Source organism: Rhinopithecus roxellana, chromosome 10 (assembly GCF_007565055.1).
Source record: "Rhinopithecus roxellana isolate Shanxi Qingling chromosome 10, ASM756505v1, whole genome shotgun sequence".
Classification (NCBI taxonomy): domain Eukaryota; kingdom Metazoa; phylum Chordata; class Mammalia; order Primates; family Cercopithecidae; genus Rhinopithecus; species Rhinopithecus roxellana.
The window spans coordinates 30,286,553-30,304,347 of record NC_044558.1 but is presented as its reverse complement, the minus strand read 5'-3'; the positions used below and the strand labels follow the sequence as shown (position 1 = coordinate 30,304,347).

Sequence of the window (17,795 nt, the reverse complement as noted above, 5' to 3'; positions counted from 1 at the left end):
TTCTTTCTTTTTTTTTTTTAGAGTTTGCTAAGGAAAATGAGAATGAAATTAAAATGGAAAGTAAATATGGGGGCTTTGTTTAGGCATTATAAATCCATCTAACAAACTCTTCCCATGGTAAAGTGTGTGCGTCATTGGTAGTCCATAGAAGTCTATAACTCATCTATAGACAGTTTGGCATTTTCACAGGGAAAGCAGATGATGTAATTTATCTACCTTACATTTTATAAATTTGAACTAGTAAGATTAATTTTATATTCACAGTAAACTCCTTAGTAATAATTTTGTTCTTAAAGGCAATGCACGTTATACAGGAATTGTAAAAGATTACTTCATCTTGGCTAACATTTTATGCCATTCATATGATATTGTTTATATTTGCTAAGTTTGGAATTTTCTTTATTCTTATTGTGTTGATTTACATTTGCTGTGGGAAATAATAATAGTAGCAATATATAAACAATGATTCTGAATAATATTATGAATCTTTCTAGTGAAAAGTTATTCAATTAAAATATAAAATATGAATGCATGTTGCCAGGTAGGTGAAACCAAATGCCAGTAAAGAAAAGTGCAGTTATAAAGTATGATAATAAATGTCTCAAAGTTACATTTAGTGAGCCTAGAATACTTCCTCTCTTGGTGTCTTGGGTACTGATTGTAATACTGGCCAAAAAAAAAAAAAAAAAACTTCGAAGTTTTGGTTTTTTATTCAAATAAAGCTCAGAATCTTTGTGGTTATCTGAGTTTTTCAGAAATATTTGCTAGTTAATACTTTCCCTTGTGAAAGTTATTAATGTTGTCATGCAAAACAGAGAAAAGAACAAAAATGACAGTGGCATCATTCTTAGTTGCACTCAGCAGAGCAAAAAGAGATGCAGGTCACACTTTTACCAACAAGATTGTAAAACACAAATTATGCTCAAAAAAGAAAGCAGGACAAGCTTTTGCCAAAAATATTTTTATTGCCTTACATAACAGTAGTTAGTATTATATGTTGAAATAATTCCATATTTTGCTTTACTTTTGGATGAAACCACTGAATCAGCTCCTGGCATATGTGCAGCACCTATATGAAAAGAATAGTTTGGTAAAATTTTAATTTTTTAACTAGAAATAGATGGCCTTAAAAGAGATTCGAAGCTCCCTTAACTATATTTTTCTATAACCTGTAAGAAAGCATGGAAGTATATGCTAAGGTCAGTACTGAAGGAAGACCATCTACATGTACAACTAAGAAAGGCATTCCTCTGTCAAGAAGTAACTTACACTTGAATGCAAATCCTCACATATCTTTATTCACAGAATACAGACAGTGGTAAGCAACGCTTTTCTTAGTCATGTTTTATTGCTGAAGGATCTCTAAAGAGTCCTGATCAATATTTAAATTGCATCTCATCTGTGCAAGTGATTTTAAAGAACATGGCAGAGAAATGGGCTGACACATGATACTCCTTTTCTATAATGAGATGTGCTGGCTGATAAGAGCACATTTACACAAGTTTTTGAATGAGAGATGAAATAAATATTTTATGGTACCGATATTCTCAGTAAAGATCATTTCTGTGATTTCAAGTGACTTCAAGCTTTAGCTTCACACTGTATTAATTAGTTGAATTAGCCTAAACATATAAATAGGGTTGAAATATTATGATTATGAAATATTGATTTTTGAATAAAAGAATTACCTAAGAGAACTGAATTGCAGTGCAAATAGCTTAATTGTCAAGAGTTAGACTTTGCCCCAAAACTTCATGTTCTTTGTGCCTCAGAGAAAGAGATCAATAAATGTATAAGAGATCATATTTTAAGAAGACATCTAATACAAAGAATACAAAGAATACAGAGTACAAAGGAATTATTGTGGCAACCAAAGTAATAAAAAAAAAAAAAAACTATCTGTGTACTATCATCATCTTCCAAGTTGTAAAATGAATTATTCATGCTCCTGCTTTTCAGGATGACGTGCTCATTGACCTGGAGGGTGACATACTGCTAACAGTGGTCTGTTGTAAGGACTTACTTGCACATTTATAACTGCTATATGCAGGTTTGAAGCAAAAATGCAGAACAAAATGTCATAATCAGCAAAAACTGCCTTTTTTGGCTAATCAGCAAATTGAATGCTAGTATTTTCTAAAGTAGTAGAACTATAGAATAAGAAAATAAATCAACCCTATATGGAATGACTGTCATTTTGTGATAATAGGATTTCAAAATTGGCATGGTTCTTTACTTCTTTGTGCATGCTATAGTTGAATTTCTCCATTCTCTCTAAAGCTATCTATGGTGATAACTGCTTTAGCTAATCACATGTGAGTGGAAGAAGCTATATGTTTCACGTCTTCATAGGAGCCTATGAGTAAGTAAATGATTTGCCATGTTCTCTTCCCTTTGCTAGGCAATGAGTAAGTTTTATATGATAAATTATCAATCAGTCTGGGTTTAAGAATGAGAAAATAAAAAATATAGACTCTAGCTAATCTTTTATGAACATATAATCTGAGCAAGAAATAAACCTTTGTTACTCTAAATCTCCAAGGTTTAGAGATTATTGTACCTCAGCATTACCCAGGCTGTCCTGACTGATGATACACAATGATCAAACCAGATTTATTTTGGCAAAAGGTTATAAGTAGCATCAGTCCTTTAATTGCTGTAAAACACAATCAATGTTTTAAAACTATGTTGTATAAACTGATACATCTTTGAAAACTTACATGAAATTTGTAACCAATATAAGTACCTATGGCCATTAGGCGAGTCACAATTGTTACAATTTTAAGAAAGTTGGGTCACAAATTTTATTTGCTTCTTGATTGTCTCTCATTTTCTCCTACTTTCATTATTATTTTTATAAAGGTTTTTTTTGGTCTTATGAAATTAAAGATATAATCAAGATAGGAGAAATATTTGGAGTTTATCCATCTACTGTTCAAGTGCTCCTGGTCCCCAATGAGAATTAGTTTTTGAAGGGAATGGGAATTTTCACCACAATGCCTCCCAAGAAGGCTATGTGGGAAAGGTCACTGTGAGACATTCTGTCAGATCAGAGACAGAAGCAAAGTCCTTAGAGTAGTGTTGTGGTCAAATTGACCAAAGTTTGAATCCCAACTTGGCTACCTATTTTTGCCTTCTCTAAAATTGTACTTTCTAGTTTAAAATAATGGACTCATACCACCAGTCTTGCACTGATCCTGCTAATTAAATATCATGTATGTACAGCTACCTAATACAGTGTGTGGTAGCCAATAATTACACAATCAATGGATTTTATCATTATTAAAGAGTAGGATCCCACATTATCTCTAAGTATGGTATTTTGGCAAGTTACGGAATGAATAACAGATAGAAAGAGACAAGGTAGTTTCCGTGAGCTGAATCTAAGAAAACACACAAGACTAGTATATTTATATTCATTACCCCACCATCAATAACTAAAATAAATTGAGCTATTGCACCCTAATTCCATAACCATGTGAGAAGTAGCATTACGACACAAGCTTTGTTCTTGATGCTCTTCAAATTAATGTCTATTAATGTCTTAATCTACTGTGTGGATGAAAACACAGAAGGAAAACTTAATCAGCTTTATAAGACAGCCAGTGCTTAGTTGGGTGATACAACCTAGATTCAGAATTACCCTAAGAAAATACATACTTGGCTAATTAGTGACAGTATGAGATAAAATAAGGATAATAGGAGAAAGAGGAATTGGAGGAAGAAAGAATGGGAGAGAGTGAAGGATGAGAAGGAGAGAGGGAGGGAAGAAAAAGGGAAGAAGGAAAAAGAAGAGAAAAACAGGGAGAGCGGGAGAGAGAGAAGAAAGAAGGAATGAAGGAAGGAGGGAGGGAGGGAAGTAAAACTGACACTGAATCATAGCTTATGGTAATGTAATGGAAAAGTGCAGAAAGAATATTGGCAATGGATTGTGACAAATCTGGATTCACATCCTTGACCACATCATTTTGTAATCTAGTGCCAAGTTACTTAATTTCTGTGATCTTGGTTTTGCTTATTCTCTTTTTTAAGGTAAAATAAGACAATAATAACTTCATAGAATTGTCAGAAAGATTAAATAAAATGAGATAGTACATTACATACCTTGACTAATACAGTGCCTACCTTAAAGAGTTGACAATTAAGAAATGGTAACTATTGTGGTAAAAATCTTGATGGATTTAGTGATAAAAAGCTAAAATTAGAAATATTAGTTAAGAATCGCCATTGTCATTCACTATTTTTCTGAATGGCCTAGCCACTAAAATAAGTCAAGTAAAACATAAAATAGGTGTAAATATTAGAATAAAAGAAAAATGAAAATGTTATTATTCACAGATGATATGATCATATATGTATAAAATCCAAAAGAACCTATAGAGAAACGATTAGTATTGCATTTCTTTACATAATTTCACTCCTAGATACTCAAAAAAATATGTACATATGTATGCCAAAAAAGAAATATTAGTTAAGAATGAGAAGAACAATGGTACTGTAGTTCTTGATCATTCAAAAAATGCAAAATTTTTAAATAGATGGCTCCAAACTTTCAGATAGATGTTAACACATTGTAGTGGTTGTAGAAAAAGGCAACCAGCATGAAAAGAGATCTGGATACCTTGTTAGATGACAAGAAGTTACAAACTTGGTGATATTTAGCCACATAAAGAGAAAAGTAATGTGTAACATAAGGTTTACCACCCAATAGTTGATGGGATAAAGGGCAAGAGAATTAACCATGCCAGAACACTGGATGAAAAATGGAAGAATCCAGATAACCAAGGATAACTAGAAATACACAGCTATTACAAATGGGCTCATTTGTAATACAGAAAACTTTCTATATAACAACAGCAGAGATTAGATGATACATTTCAGATCACTTTAGAAAAGGGGTATTTTAGTTAAAGATCATATACAGACTTTATGTTGTAGGTTAAGTAACAGCAAATATATATATATATGATATATATATATAACTTAGCTTTATTATTTTTACTTTTCGTGCAAAAAATTGTTTATGGTAAAATATGTTTTTTGTTTTTTAATATATTTAATCTTTTAATATTTTTATTGTTTTAAAATATTTTGATGTTTTCCTTTAAACATGGACAGAGTAGCATGTACTTTTTCACATAAAGTTACTATCCTTGTACAATGACATCTGGAATGGCATTGCTTTCATCAGAATTAATGAAAATGCATCTGACATTATGTTTGTGCATATCTCTTTCTGTTCACATTAAACTTAGCTTAAGTTGGCAAATGTCAGAGAAAAGAAAGCTGATGGCTCCTACATTTCCTTTGATTTTATTTGCATTGCTAAATGTGATGGGACACAAAAGCCAGACTGTTTCTTGTGTGATAAGTTTCCTGCCAATGATAGGATGAAGTCAAGAAAGCTTATTTCTGAGCATCCTGAAAATAAATCACACAATATAGATTTTTTTCCCCCTAGAGAAGAAGTTCAATTTTAAAAGGATGGAAATTTGCCAAAACTTATATTTTCCCTAACATGAAACTTTTGACATGTTTCGAATCAAAAGAAACCATAAATAACTGGAGAAAGCTTTATCATTTCAAGTACTCTAGAAATGCTTGAGCTGGTGGGTTGCTTAGAATAAAAAACATTAATGACACCTCTGTTCATTTGCTAGAACCTACTCTTGAACTCTGGTATTTTGCCAATATTTCAAAGCCAGTTATTATGGTGAAAATAACAGCTGTGTCATTCCCATTTGGCATGCAGCTGGGTGAAAACTATGATTGTTTCAGTAAAACTCTGATTTTTATCTCTCACCTGAATGTTGGGGCGTGTGTGTGTGTGTGTGTGTGTGTGTGTGTGTTGCTTCCTCCCAACAGAGTTTCTTATCAAGCAAAACTCCTATTGGAACAAAAATCTTGATACTGCAAGTACATATGGGGTACATATGGAGTTTCTTGATGCAAGATCCAGCGTAATGAATCTGGTGAAGACAGAGGTTCCACTTTTCATAGAGACATATTGCCCTCACCATCAGCATGCATTCGTGTGAAAGACACTGATAATTATCCTAAAAAGATGCTTTGCCTGCTCTGTTAAAAGCAACCTAATAATTTCACAGCCATAGCCAGAAATCTAGAGTTTCAAAAGTTTTTATTTAGAAATGAAGCAAAATGTATCCTTTTTACTGTCAGAAGTTTTTTGGCTTTCCATTGGATAAGTGTTAATGCTCTTGGCTGAACTTGGGTCAGAAATTTAATTTTATTTATTTTTTAAGTAAAGGAGAGCTGAATCTTAAAACAATTTGACAAGAGAGGTTTATCTACATCTACAAGGAACATGTTAGGCCAAAAAAAAAAAAATGAGGCTAGTCTTTCAATTTCAGATTTTCTGGTCTAGTAGGGTGACTCTGGAAAGAACTGTCATTTTGGAGGAAGAAATTAGAGGTAAAATCTTGTGACCTTTCCATTGACATGAAAGTGCTGAAAGAAAGACTTTAGTGAGGGCAAAGGAGTTGAAAATGAGAAGGACATGTAAGTTTGTCCATGGAGAAGACCTACAAACATCTGTAAAGACTACAAAACTCTTTTAAAGGTTATTTCTGCTTAGACTACATAAAACTGAAAGAATTCAAACATCTTCCCTTGCTGACAAAGGCTGCATTGTTGACACTAAGCTTTCCAAAAATAATTACATTTGACTTGAGGACAAAGGGTTTCACAAAACCTGAATTCACCTTGAAGTATCTTGGAGAAAGCTCAGGTGTCTTGACAAAAGTCTACTCTGCTCTGACTGATAGGGAATTTAATTCTGTTTGATACTGAAAGCTATGTGAGCTGCAACTTTGAGCACACACTGCTATTAAAACAGATGAAAAATTGTTTGGATACTAAAAATAACACCAATATTTTCATATAAAGGAAGGATCACTCTAAATTTTAACTTATTCCTTTTTTTTTTTGTCTTTTTTGGCTGCTCCATAGACACAGCAGAGCTATCCCAAAGGCAAAGGGTCCCAGAGTAGCCTAAATTTTAACTTCTTATTAAGCCAAATAAAACAGCCTTCTAATTGAAAACTATTTTAAGCAGAAACTATGTTTTCTTTTTTATATATGATTTGGTTAGTAATTTGCATTTATTATTGTTTTATTTAGAAAGAGGTCATCGATTTTTACAAGAAAAATGAGTCACATAATTTTTTGTAATATGTGAAATAACTCAATGTCAAATGCAAACAAATAAATAAATGACATGAACATTTACACACATGAGTGTATTTTTCTTGGGATAACTTCACAAACTTCATTAGATTTTCTAAAGTGTCCATGATATCTCCTCTCTCTCCCACCCCTCTCCTACTCCCCAATAAAGACTAATTAATAAGGGACTATAATATCAGTTGAAAAACACTGCTCCACTAGGTAATCGATCCCCTGTAGTCCTTCCAGTTCTGTGAATCTATAGTTACATAGCAAGCAATCTATGCTTTTCTTCACATAGATTGCATCTACATGAAAAGGTGAGCATGTATGGATACTTGGAATATGTAACTATACAAGACTGCGTGAATGGGGTAAGAAAGACAGGTACTATGAAGATTTTTTAACCGATAAAAATAGTACTACAGAATAAATGTACTTGTGAGAGGTGAAGCCAGCTGGACTTCTGGGTCTGGTGGTGACTTGGAGAACTTTTCTGTCTTACAAGAGGATTGTAAAATTCACCAATCAGCGCTCTGCAGCTAGGATTGTAAAACACACCAGTCAGCACTGGGTGGCTAGCTAGAGGTTTGTAAAATGCGTCTATCAGCACTCTGTAAAAACGCACCAATCAGTTGTCTGTGGCTAGCTAGAGGTTTGTTAAATGGAGCAATCAGTGCTCTGTAAAATGGACCAATCAACACTCTGTAAAATGGACCAATCAGCAGGACATAGGTGGGGACAAATAAGGAAATAAAATTTGGCCACCCTAGCCAGCAGCAGCAATCTGCTTGGGTCACCTTCCATGCTGTGGAAGCTTTGTTCTTTCCCTCTTCACAATAAATCTTGCTGCTGCTCACCCCTGGCATCTGAGCCACCTTTAAGAGCTGTAACACTCACCGCAAAGGTCCATGACTTCATTCTTGAAGTCAGCAAGACCACAAACCCACCAGAAGGAACAAACTCTGGACACATTTGTTTTATTCAATTTTCTGATAATATAATTTATCATTTTATCAGAGGAATTACAAAAAGAGAAAGACTACATCACCCACTGGGAACAGAATTTTAAAGTATAGTTATAGTTCTATTTCTGCAGCTTTCTCTGAGTAAAGACACATTTTTAATGATGTGTACAGAGTGCAACATCAACATGTCACTTGCTGGTAGCAAGTACAGGAGCCATCTTAGACTATAATTGCACTAATGGGTCATTGATCTTAAGGATATCTAAACAGACCCTTACAAATCATCTATAATGACTCTGAAGGCTGTTAGTGTCATTGTTGGGTAAATACTCAGCCCAAGCCTTTCTATTTGCTATTACAAATGATAAAATAAACAGTGCATATTTCCAGAAGCTTATAATTACATGTACTTACACAGTAGTTCAAAATAATAGAGTCCTTGGAGAAGTCGTATTTTATATCAGTCAGAGTGAACATTCTGTCTTCTGTTGAGATCACAGGACTGGAAATCAGAACTTCTATTTTTGGCACCACGGATGACAACTGTTTTTTTGGTTTTGCTTTGTTTTTCCCTCCCAGTGAACAAGTCATTTAACCTTTTCTTGCTTCAGTGTTGCCAACATAAATGGAGAGAAAGAAGTTCATTTGTATAAGCCATCTAAAATGAATGTTAAGTTACATATGGACATTTTTAAGCCAGTTTGCTGTTATCCTTGGGGATAATTTGCATGTAAAAAGAAATGAACTTAGTATCATTCGTAATTCAAATATATGCAAGGCAGTTACTAGCTTACTCCTTTCCTTTCTTCTTCTCTCTCTTCCTTCCTTTCTTCCTTTTTTTCTCTCAAAGGGAAATATAGATTTAGGGTTGAAAACTGATCCCAGCTTTTTTCATTATTTCCTTGCTTTTCTTTGTATATAGTCTGATTGCAGTATTTTTTCCTAAAATATATTTAAATTTTATTTATTTAAAATATTATAAAGAGATAACCATACTGTTGAAATATCCGGGGAATGTTCTCTTTCACTTACTATAATACTGCTAAGATTCCATAATTTTGGTGTTGTTGTGGTTCATTCGCTTTGGCTGCTGTGTGATATTTCATTGTGTGAAGATATCACAGTTTATAAAATCACTGTCTCTTATTGATGGACATTTGAGTTGTTTCCAGATTTTCACTATTGTGATTGATACTACTATTAACATACATGTGTCTCTGGTTAGATGACCAAGGCTTCTCTGGGATATTTGTGTGCATGTGGAATTTCTGGGTCATAAAGTATAAGAATATTCATTTTTTTTTTTTTTTTTGAGACTGAGTTTCTCTCTGTCAGCCAGGCTGGAGTGCAGTGACAGGATCTCGGCTCACTGCAACCTCTGCCTCCCGGGCTCAAGCAATTCTCCTGCCTTAGCCTCCCAAGTAGCTGAGATTACAGGCATGTGCCCGCATGCCCAACTAGTTTTTGTATTTTTAGTAGAGACGGGGTTTCACCACGTTGGCCAGGGTGGTCTCAAACTCCTGACCTCAGGAAATCCTCCTGCCTCAGCCTCCCAAAGTTCTGGGATTACAGGCATTAGACACCGTGCCCGGCCAAGAATATTCAACTTTAAGACACAATGCCAAACAGTTTTCAAACTTGATTACTCCAATTTATACACTGACAAACAATGTATAATTGTGGATCCATATTACCTCCAACAGTTGTATATGAGACATTTAAATTTTCATCAATGGAATGTACAATGCAATGGGGTCTCATTGCAGTTATCATTGGTGTTTACATGATCAATTGTTGAATATATCCTCTTAGCCACATGTGTTTCTTTTTCTGTGAAACATCCGTTCATGTGTTTTTCTACTAACTTGGGCTTTTACATATTCTTATATATTCTTCTTAGTAGCTTTTTTGGGGGTGGTTTATATAGTGAATATATTCTCTTCCTTTGTAACTTGCCTTCAAGGTATCTTTCATGAATAAAGTTCTTAATTTTAAGTGCTCACATTGCTCTTGTTTAGGATATGCTTTTTGGGTATCTCACTTCAGAAATCTTTCCCTACCCCAGTGTCTAAAAGATATTTAGAGTTTTCCTAGTCTGTCACCTTACTATCCATCATCGTCTCCATGTAGGAATCTGTTTCTGGGTTCTCATCCCTTCGTTACTATTTAACTCATGGAGAGCCAAGGGAATGAGTTTGGGGAAAAGGGGGGCCACATAGTTTTGATCCTAGCTACTTGTGATCCCAGCTTTTGTCTCAGTGGGAGATTTCAATTTGTATCTGTCTCTCTCTGTCTCTTTGTCTCTCTCTCTCTCTCTTTCTTTCTCTCTCTCTCTCTGGGTGTGTGTGTGTGTATATAAAAGTAAATTAATAAAACCAAGGCACTCATGAATCAATGTATAGTGATGAGTGTGTGCCATAAACTAAAGGTCATGGTGATTCCAATTCTGTTCTTTGCACCTGAGATCCAAAGGGGGCAAAAAAGTAATAGAATACAGCCTACTGCTCTCAAAAAAAGTTAGAACAGTTTCAAATCCATAATTTGTGGATCTCCATCTATTTTTCTTATTAAAGTTAATTAAAGTTTTAAGTAATAGTCATCTTCCTTATTAGACTGAAGGTAGAAAATGTCTATTTTAATCAAACAAAATTAGTACCTAGCATGATATCAGCCAAATAACAAGCATTTCATAAATATTTGTTGGGTGCATGGAAGAATTCCTTAAGATGACTCATTTTTATTAGTAGACAAACATATCATTGATTTTCATAAATCTTGAATTATCAAATGGGACTCTGAGCTCATAGAAATCGCAGACAAAACATGCTAACATTTCTAGTTCAGAATAACATCTTACATTAAAATGGCTTCCACCCTTGAAAAGTGATCTGTCATTAGAGCCAAATTTTCAGGGTTCTTTATGTATTTGCATAAATATGTATGTTCTTCTGAATGTACAAATATGTAACACATGAGTTTTCATGTAGTAAATGTATAAAAGTTGGTAATGTATACAGGGTTAAAAGGAACCATAGAAACACCCAGTGCTGCACTTTCTTTGCCTTTGGGAAATCATAAACTTCTTTGTGAATCAGGTAAAATTATGGGCTTTTTTTCCTAGAAAAAAATGTACATGTGCAAATATTTTTATTAAAAATTCAGGGGGTTGGTAAATCTGAGACTGATCCACTTGGCACCTTGTCCTACTGTAAATGTAATTTTATGGATGAGAAAATAAGATACAGAAAGTTTAAGTGGTCTTTCAACCTAGTGAGTGCCTAAGTTAGCACCAGAACCAAAGTATCGCAGGTCCCAGTCTAGTTCTAGTTTTACTTGTTATGGATAATAGCTAAAACAGAACATTCTGGAATGCGGGAATAATGAAACATTATTTTAAAGCTTGTCAGTAATGAGTTAAAATGGGAAACTTGCACCATGATTCCCATTTCCACAATCCCTATTCATAAATGTTCCATTTGTACCAACAACAATTTTTAAAATTTATCCCGTTTTGTTCTTTGCCTCAGTTAACACAAGACAATATATTGTCTTTTGGTATTCTATTTTCTCATATATTTGTTATTCAAGTTTTCAAGAAACAATGTAAAAAATTTAGTTACTAATCATTGTACAATTGGCATTATTTAATCAAACCAGTTATGACATTTTCAGAAAATTTAAGCCCTTTCTGGAATAATTTAGTATTTTAAGCCCAAACTTTAGCAAATGTATTTCTGGATCTACCACAAATATGCAAGTCTATTTAAATGTGCCCATAGTTCTTTTCTTAGTAGGTTAGCACTAAAGGCAGAAAAAACATTTTCAACCAATAGCCACAGAGTTAGGAAGAAAGCCTGTTTTCTTAAATAGAAAAGAAATGTGTGACATGTAATCTTGTTATCCCAAACTACCTTGTCTTTCCCATGTCACCCTGTTCACCATATAATAAGTGATTCCCAGGCTTGATTAAGCCTGATACTTGGAAACTGTGGAACTACATTTTCTATTTCCCATAGATCAACATGTCAGACATATCCTACTGCCTAAAGACCAGCCCAAGAGTACTTTGCTGCCTATTCCCTATTTGCTAGCACCTAGAAATGCAACTACAGAACCCAGCCCTACCAGTTGTTGGGCAAAATAGCAGAAAAAAAAAATCAGATAAACAAGTAACCAACCAAACAACAAAAAAGATATAAGAAACCATGTACCTTAGAATAGTCCAGATGAGGGATTAGAGACTCCCGGTAATATACCTCTTCCTCTTTTCAACCTTGCTTCTGGAAAGATGGGCCAGTGACCAGTGACATTAATGACAGGTAAATCATTGAGGTCTAGATAGCCAACAAAAGCATAACCTTGTTGACAATGCACAGGTATATATTTTCCATGTTAAATGCAAAGATATTCCTCTCTTATTTCAAATCAGAATGTTTTATTTTCACTTTCATTTTTTTTAGAGACAGGGTCTCACTCTATTGCCCAGACTGGAGTGCAGTGGTGTGATCATAAGTCACTGCAGCCTTGAACTTCTGGGCTCAAGCCATCCTCCTACCTCAGCCTCCTGAGTAGCTAGAACTACAGGCTTGTGCCACCATGCCCTGCCTAATTTTTAAAAATTGTTTCTGGAGACAAGGTCTCGCTATGTTGCCCAGGCTGATCTTGAACTCCTGGGCTCAAGTGACCCACCCGCCTCTACCTCCCAAAGTACTGGGATTGCAGGTGTGAGCCACTGTGCTTGACCTGTTCCTCTGTTTTAAGGTCAGGAAAGGAGGGGGGGATTGGCCTTTCTGGAACCCCAAATAGATTAGGTTATTTCCCTTTCACTGATTTCCCTAAACACATCTTCCTACACAATTTTCAGGTCTTACCAACCTGGGGCTATCAACAGGCACAACAGCCATAAAAAGAGAACAACACCACACACATCTTTCTAAAGAATACTCAGGGCTAACTGCTCTGAGGAATGTAAACCCATATGGAGACAATATGGAAAAGTTTACTTACAGTCAACAAAATTAAAGAATTCTACCTTACAGTGCATCTGATCAAAAGGATATTCTGTTAATTTTTCTTTATGACCACCTGCTTAGCTGTCAGTTATTGTTGACTCCCTATTTTAGAAAGTGAATTGCAACTAGATTCTATAAAAATTTCTTTGAAAATCATTTGATCTCTTCATATATGGGAGGGTAATTATTTTGTCTCCAGGATAGAGCCAACTACCGCCACATGTTGAGAGAATTGAGAATGCTAGACATTGACTGAGTAAATCAGACTTTCCTAAACAAGCTATAAAATATGTCCTTCCGGCCTGCGCGTGGTGTCTCACGCCTGTAATCCCAGCACTTTGGGAGGCCGGGGCACGTGCATCACGAGGTCAGGAGATCGAGACCATCCTGGCTAACACGGTGAAACCCAGTCTCTACTAAAATACAAAAAATTAGCCGGGCATGGCGGCGGGCGCCTGTAGTCCCAGCCACTCGGGAGGCTGAGGCAGGAGAATGGCGTGAACCTGGGAGGCAGAGCTTGCAGTGAGCCGAGATTGCGCCACTGCACTCCAGCCTGGGCAACAGGAAGAAAAAAAAAAAAAAAAAGTCCTTCCTCCAAATGTGACAAAGATTTTTGTCAAGTATATTTCAATGAAAACTAAAAATTAAATAGACAAATGACAAGGTTGGAAGAAATTTAAGGTCTTAGAAAATTACGAATACACTATAATAGCTTAACAGAACTTCTCAATAATAAATGTTTTAAATTTTGAAGACAGTCCCATGAGAGGGCAGTAATTTATTAATTACTATGGTTGAGGAGTTTGTAATTATGAGCTTGATTCAAATCACATTGTTGATATTTCATGAAAAATATCTTGTCAAGCATAAGCAATTACTCAAACAATAGTTAACAGGAAGAGATTCATTTAGAATATTCATTTGCTTTAATTAATTTTGGCTCATCATTATAGCTGAGGGAGGAATTTTTCAAGATCTCCATGACTTAAGGGACTGTAAGTAGTAGAATTGCTGAATTATGCTTTGTATTCAAATTTTCATCTTAGAAATGATAAACTTGGGTAATAAAGAGTTGACTTAAAATGTTGATTTAATCACAATGGCATAAAAATAAATGAAATTGATTGTTGTTCCAATTATGGCTTTATAATACTCTCATTGCCAGGTACAAAGAAAAAAATTGAAGTGTCCAGTATTTGAACATACAACTATACAAACATATTTTCTTCAACTTGAATTTATATATAATGAAAATTGGACTCTGTTAAGCTACTGCTTTAAATAACTGTCAAAACAGTTATGCTATATTTAGTTAGCTAAATAGGCATAATGATCTAACAGTGAGAAAAATATTTTAAATATCAACTAATATTCTTATATTTTATAAAATATTTCTATTTTGTAGAAGTTTAAAAAATGTTTTCCTCATTGAATTCCTAGTGATAAAAAGGTTTACATTTGTCTATTACAAGATTCTAGAAATATTTTTACCATCAATACCTATGTTTAGTTGTGAAAGTTGCTTTACAATAAATTCCTAATTCAAAACGACTTTACAAACAAAATATTTATAAATTAGTCTCTATCTAACTGTTTTGTTTATTCAATACCCAATGTTCTGATGCTTAAAAGTATTGGTTTTCTTTTGATAAAGCAATATTTATAATGGTTAGAAAAACATGCTTATTGAAGTATATTTCAGTGTGTTTGGGATTGATATACATAATGACAACTAAAAAAAAGTAAGATGATTAGGTTTCCTCAATGCAATAGCTAATTTAAATATATAAAACTATTTAATTGGGTTTAAAAGCAGTTGCAATACAATTAAGCTTGTTGACTTGCTTTCCTAATAGAGAAATACCTTTTACAGATACTATTTCAGACACTGCAATTCAATATATATAATCTTATTTTAATGTAACAAGTTATTTAGGAAATACACTCATTATATGTTGTGTGTTAACTCCAAGGGACATTTCCTATTACCCATTCTTTTCCATTACCTCCCCTTTGACTTGGTCTTTTAAAACAAAATAACCGCTGATATATTCTCTTTCCCACTTCTCATCCCATTCTTTATCCTCTAATGTGGCAGGAAGAGGGAAAAAAGCTGAATTAGATGAGTATATTTCCCGCACTATTTTCAGCCTGAGATGTCTTAATTTTGTCTAATACTGTCTCCTTCAAAAATGTAGCAGTTACTACTTTTATGACCTTGGGGCTTAGATCATTTATATATGAATGCTTTTTACATTTACAGCAGAATTTTGCATTGACCTTTCCCTAAGGTAAACAAATAATTTCTTAGCATCTTTGCTGTTAAAATAATATGAACATATTACATTTAAAGTTTTCACATACAAAGGTAAATTTGGCCCAAAATTTGTGGATGTGAATGTACCTACCAGAGTACAACAAAATATCTTTCCCTATGCAAAGAAATATTTACTTTCAACTTGCAGCTAGCACTTGAAGGAGCACTCTGATGTTCTTGACTCTACTATACATAGTCTGGCCATAGTCTTGGCTCAACAGTTTTCTCCTGTTCATAATTTCTGGTTACAAGAGACTTTGTCTACCCCTTTGTGGTCTCCCAGTAATCCATAGATGAGGGTACCAACCATATAGTAGGTATTTGTGATGGCAGTTATGATTTAGTGTATCTTTGGAACATTTCTTCAGTCCTCCATATTGTTATAAGAAGAACAGAGGTGATGAGACCTCTATGCTCCCCACTTCTGTTCATCTTACAACTTCTTGTTCTCCATGCTTTGCCCAGGACCTGCCCAGTATTTGTATGTCCATCAGTTCTAATCATGTGGACTGACACAATTCACCTTTCTTCTTATTGAAAGAAAGAGTATACTTACATTAGTAATAACTCTGCAAATTCTCAAGGATACCAAGTAATATTATTTAATGCATACTTTATGGGAGTCATTCATTTTGTATTCATCCAAGATTTAAATATTTATTATTAAATTCCCTGGCAAATGGCAGTGTTTTAAGGAAGGACCAGCTTTTTATAATATGCATGGATGCACTAATTATGATAATTATGGAACAAGATTTCCCCTAACATATTCTTTGTCATGTTGTGCCTTTATCACAGGGAGGGCATACCATGTGCATTGAGATCCTAGGAGAGGCCCCAGCACTATTAGGAATTAGGGAAGTTTCCAGAGCCTTGCAACCAGCAAGTTTTTTCTCCTTAAGTTAAATATCCCATATCTTTCTTTCAACTTTCCTCATGTGTCATGGTTTCCAATCCTTTAAAACATCTGGCTAGCTTTCTCTCCATGATCTCCAAAATTCATGAGAAATTCTTCTTGGAAGTATCTAACTCTGTAATTTCATATTTTGTATGATAGGTTTCCATGTAACACTGTTAGGGTAAGTCATGTTCAATTACCCAATTGTTGAGCCAGAGTTGACAGCATTCAAGTGTTGCCTTCTCTTAAACTAAAAAGAAGACTATTTGCAAAAAAAAAGAAAAGAAAAGAAAAAAAAAAAACCATAGGCATAATGTGGTTGAGTTATGCTCTTAGTAGTTATATAGACATTTAAATCTCTGACAATACCTATACTATTTTTGGCCATCTATTTCTTAGAATCCTCAAAAATACATGTTATTCCATGAAATGATTCTCAACAGTTTTTAAATTAAGTATATGTCTATTCTGAGGTCTCCTGAGGTGTGATAAAAAGAAGTCAGAGGGTGCCAATGGACGTGGTTTTCTGCCCACACCTCTTCAGATCTTTGCCAAGCCTCTCCTGTGGTGCTCAGATGGAGTGCAATGCCTTCTGCCTGAAGATGAATCCACCCCCAGCCAACCAAGCGATCCAACTAGGCAGTTTGAGTTAGTTAGAACTGTGATAGAACATGTTCATAGGTCCACAGAACTCCCCCCACTGCAGGATCTTCTCATGTCAGATCAAAGTGCTGTATTTTTTTGTGACCAGGAAACATATGCATCTTAAACTATCAACATGAGTTCCCACAAATCGTTCACTTGAGCTGCCTAGAATTCTGCTCATTTGTCTCATGAACTACACCACACAACCTTTAAATATATATATATATTAGATTAGATACTTTGGTTTAAAGTGCTACATGCCAATGCCTTTTCTCCACTTAGCCAAAACTTAAGTCACCTTAGCTTCACCTTCTACTTCACTTTGCAACTTCTTGCTGGCAATTGTGTCATGGTTTAGATTAAATATCGCCTTCTTATCCATCTTTCTTAAGTGTCAAGTATAGAGCAGTTGAGATGCAGTGGGTCTAGCTTTTAACACTGGAAAAGTCTAGGCTCTAAGATTTCTGTGAGGGTGATCCTGTTTTGCAACCTGAGAGTAGGCATATCTGATAGGGGCCCCTTCTGAAACCAGCCCAGAGGCAAGTACTGGTTTTTAGTGATCTTATCTGCTACATAGTTTATCTTCAGTTAATTAAAGCTTAGCAATGGGCTCTGCTGAGCAACTGGGCAGGTAACATTCCTGGTTTCTGAATTAATTACTTCCTGAAAACGTTGACCTGAATTACATCAAAAGACACATAACACATGGCTATGAAGAAAATAGTTAAGTCCTACAGTTTCTTTCCTGTTTTTGTTTTGTTGTTGTTTGT

The 17,795-nt window shown here is 34.6% G+C and overlaps 1 protein-coding gene across 2 annotated transcripts in view; it reads left to right on the top strand.

Moving 5' to 3' along the window:
* The window catches only part of LIN7A (lin-7 homolog A, crumbs cell polarity complex component), a 155,660-nt gene that overhangs the window by 58,817 nt on the left and 79,048 nt on the right, over positions 1–17,795 (top strand). The gene's annotated exons all lie outside the window — the stretch shown is intronic.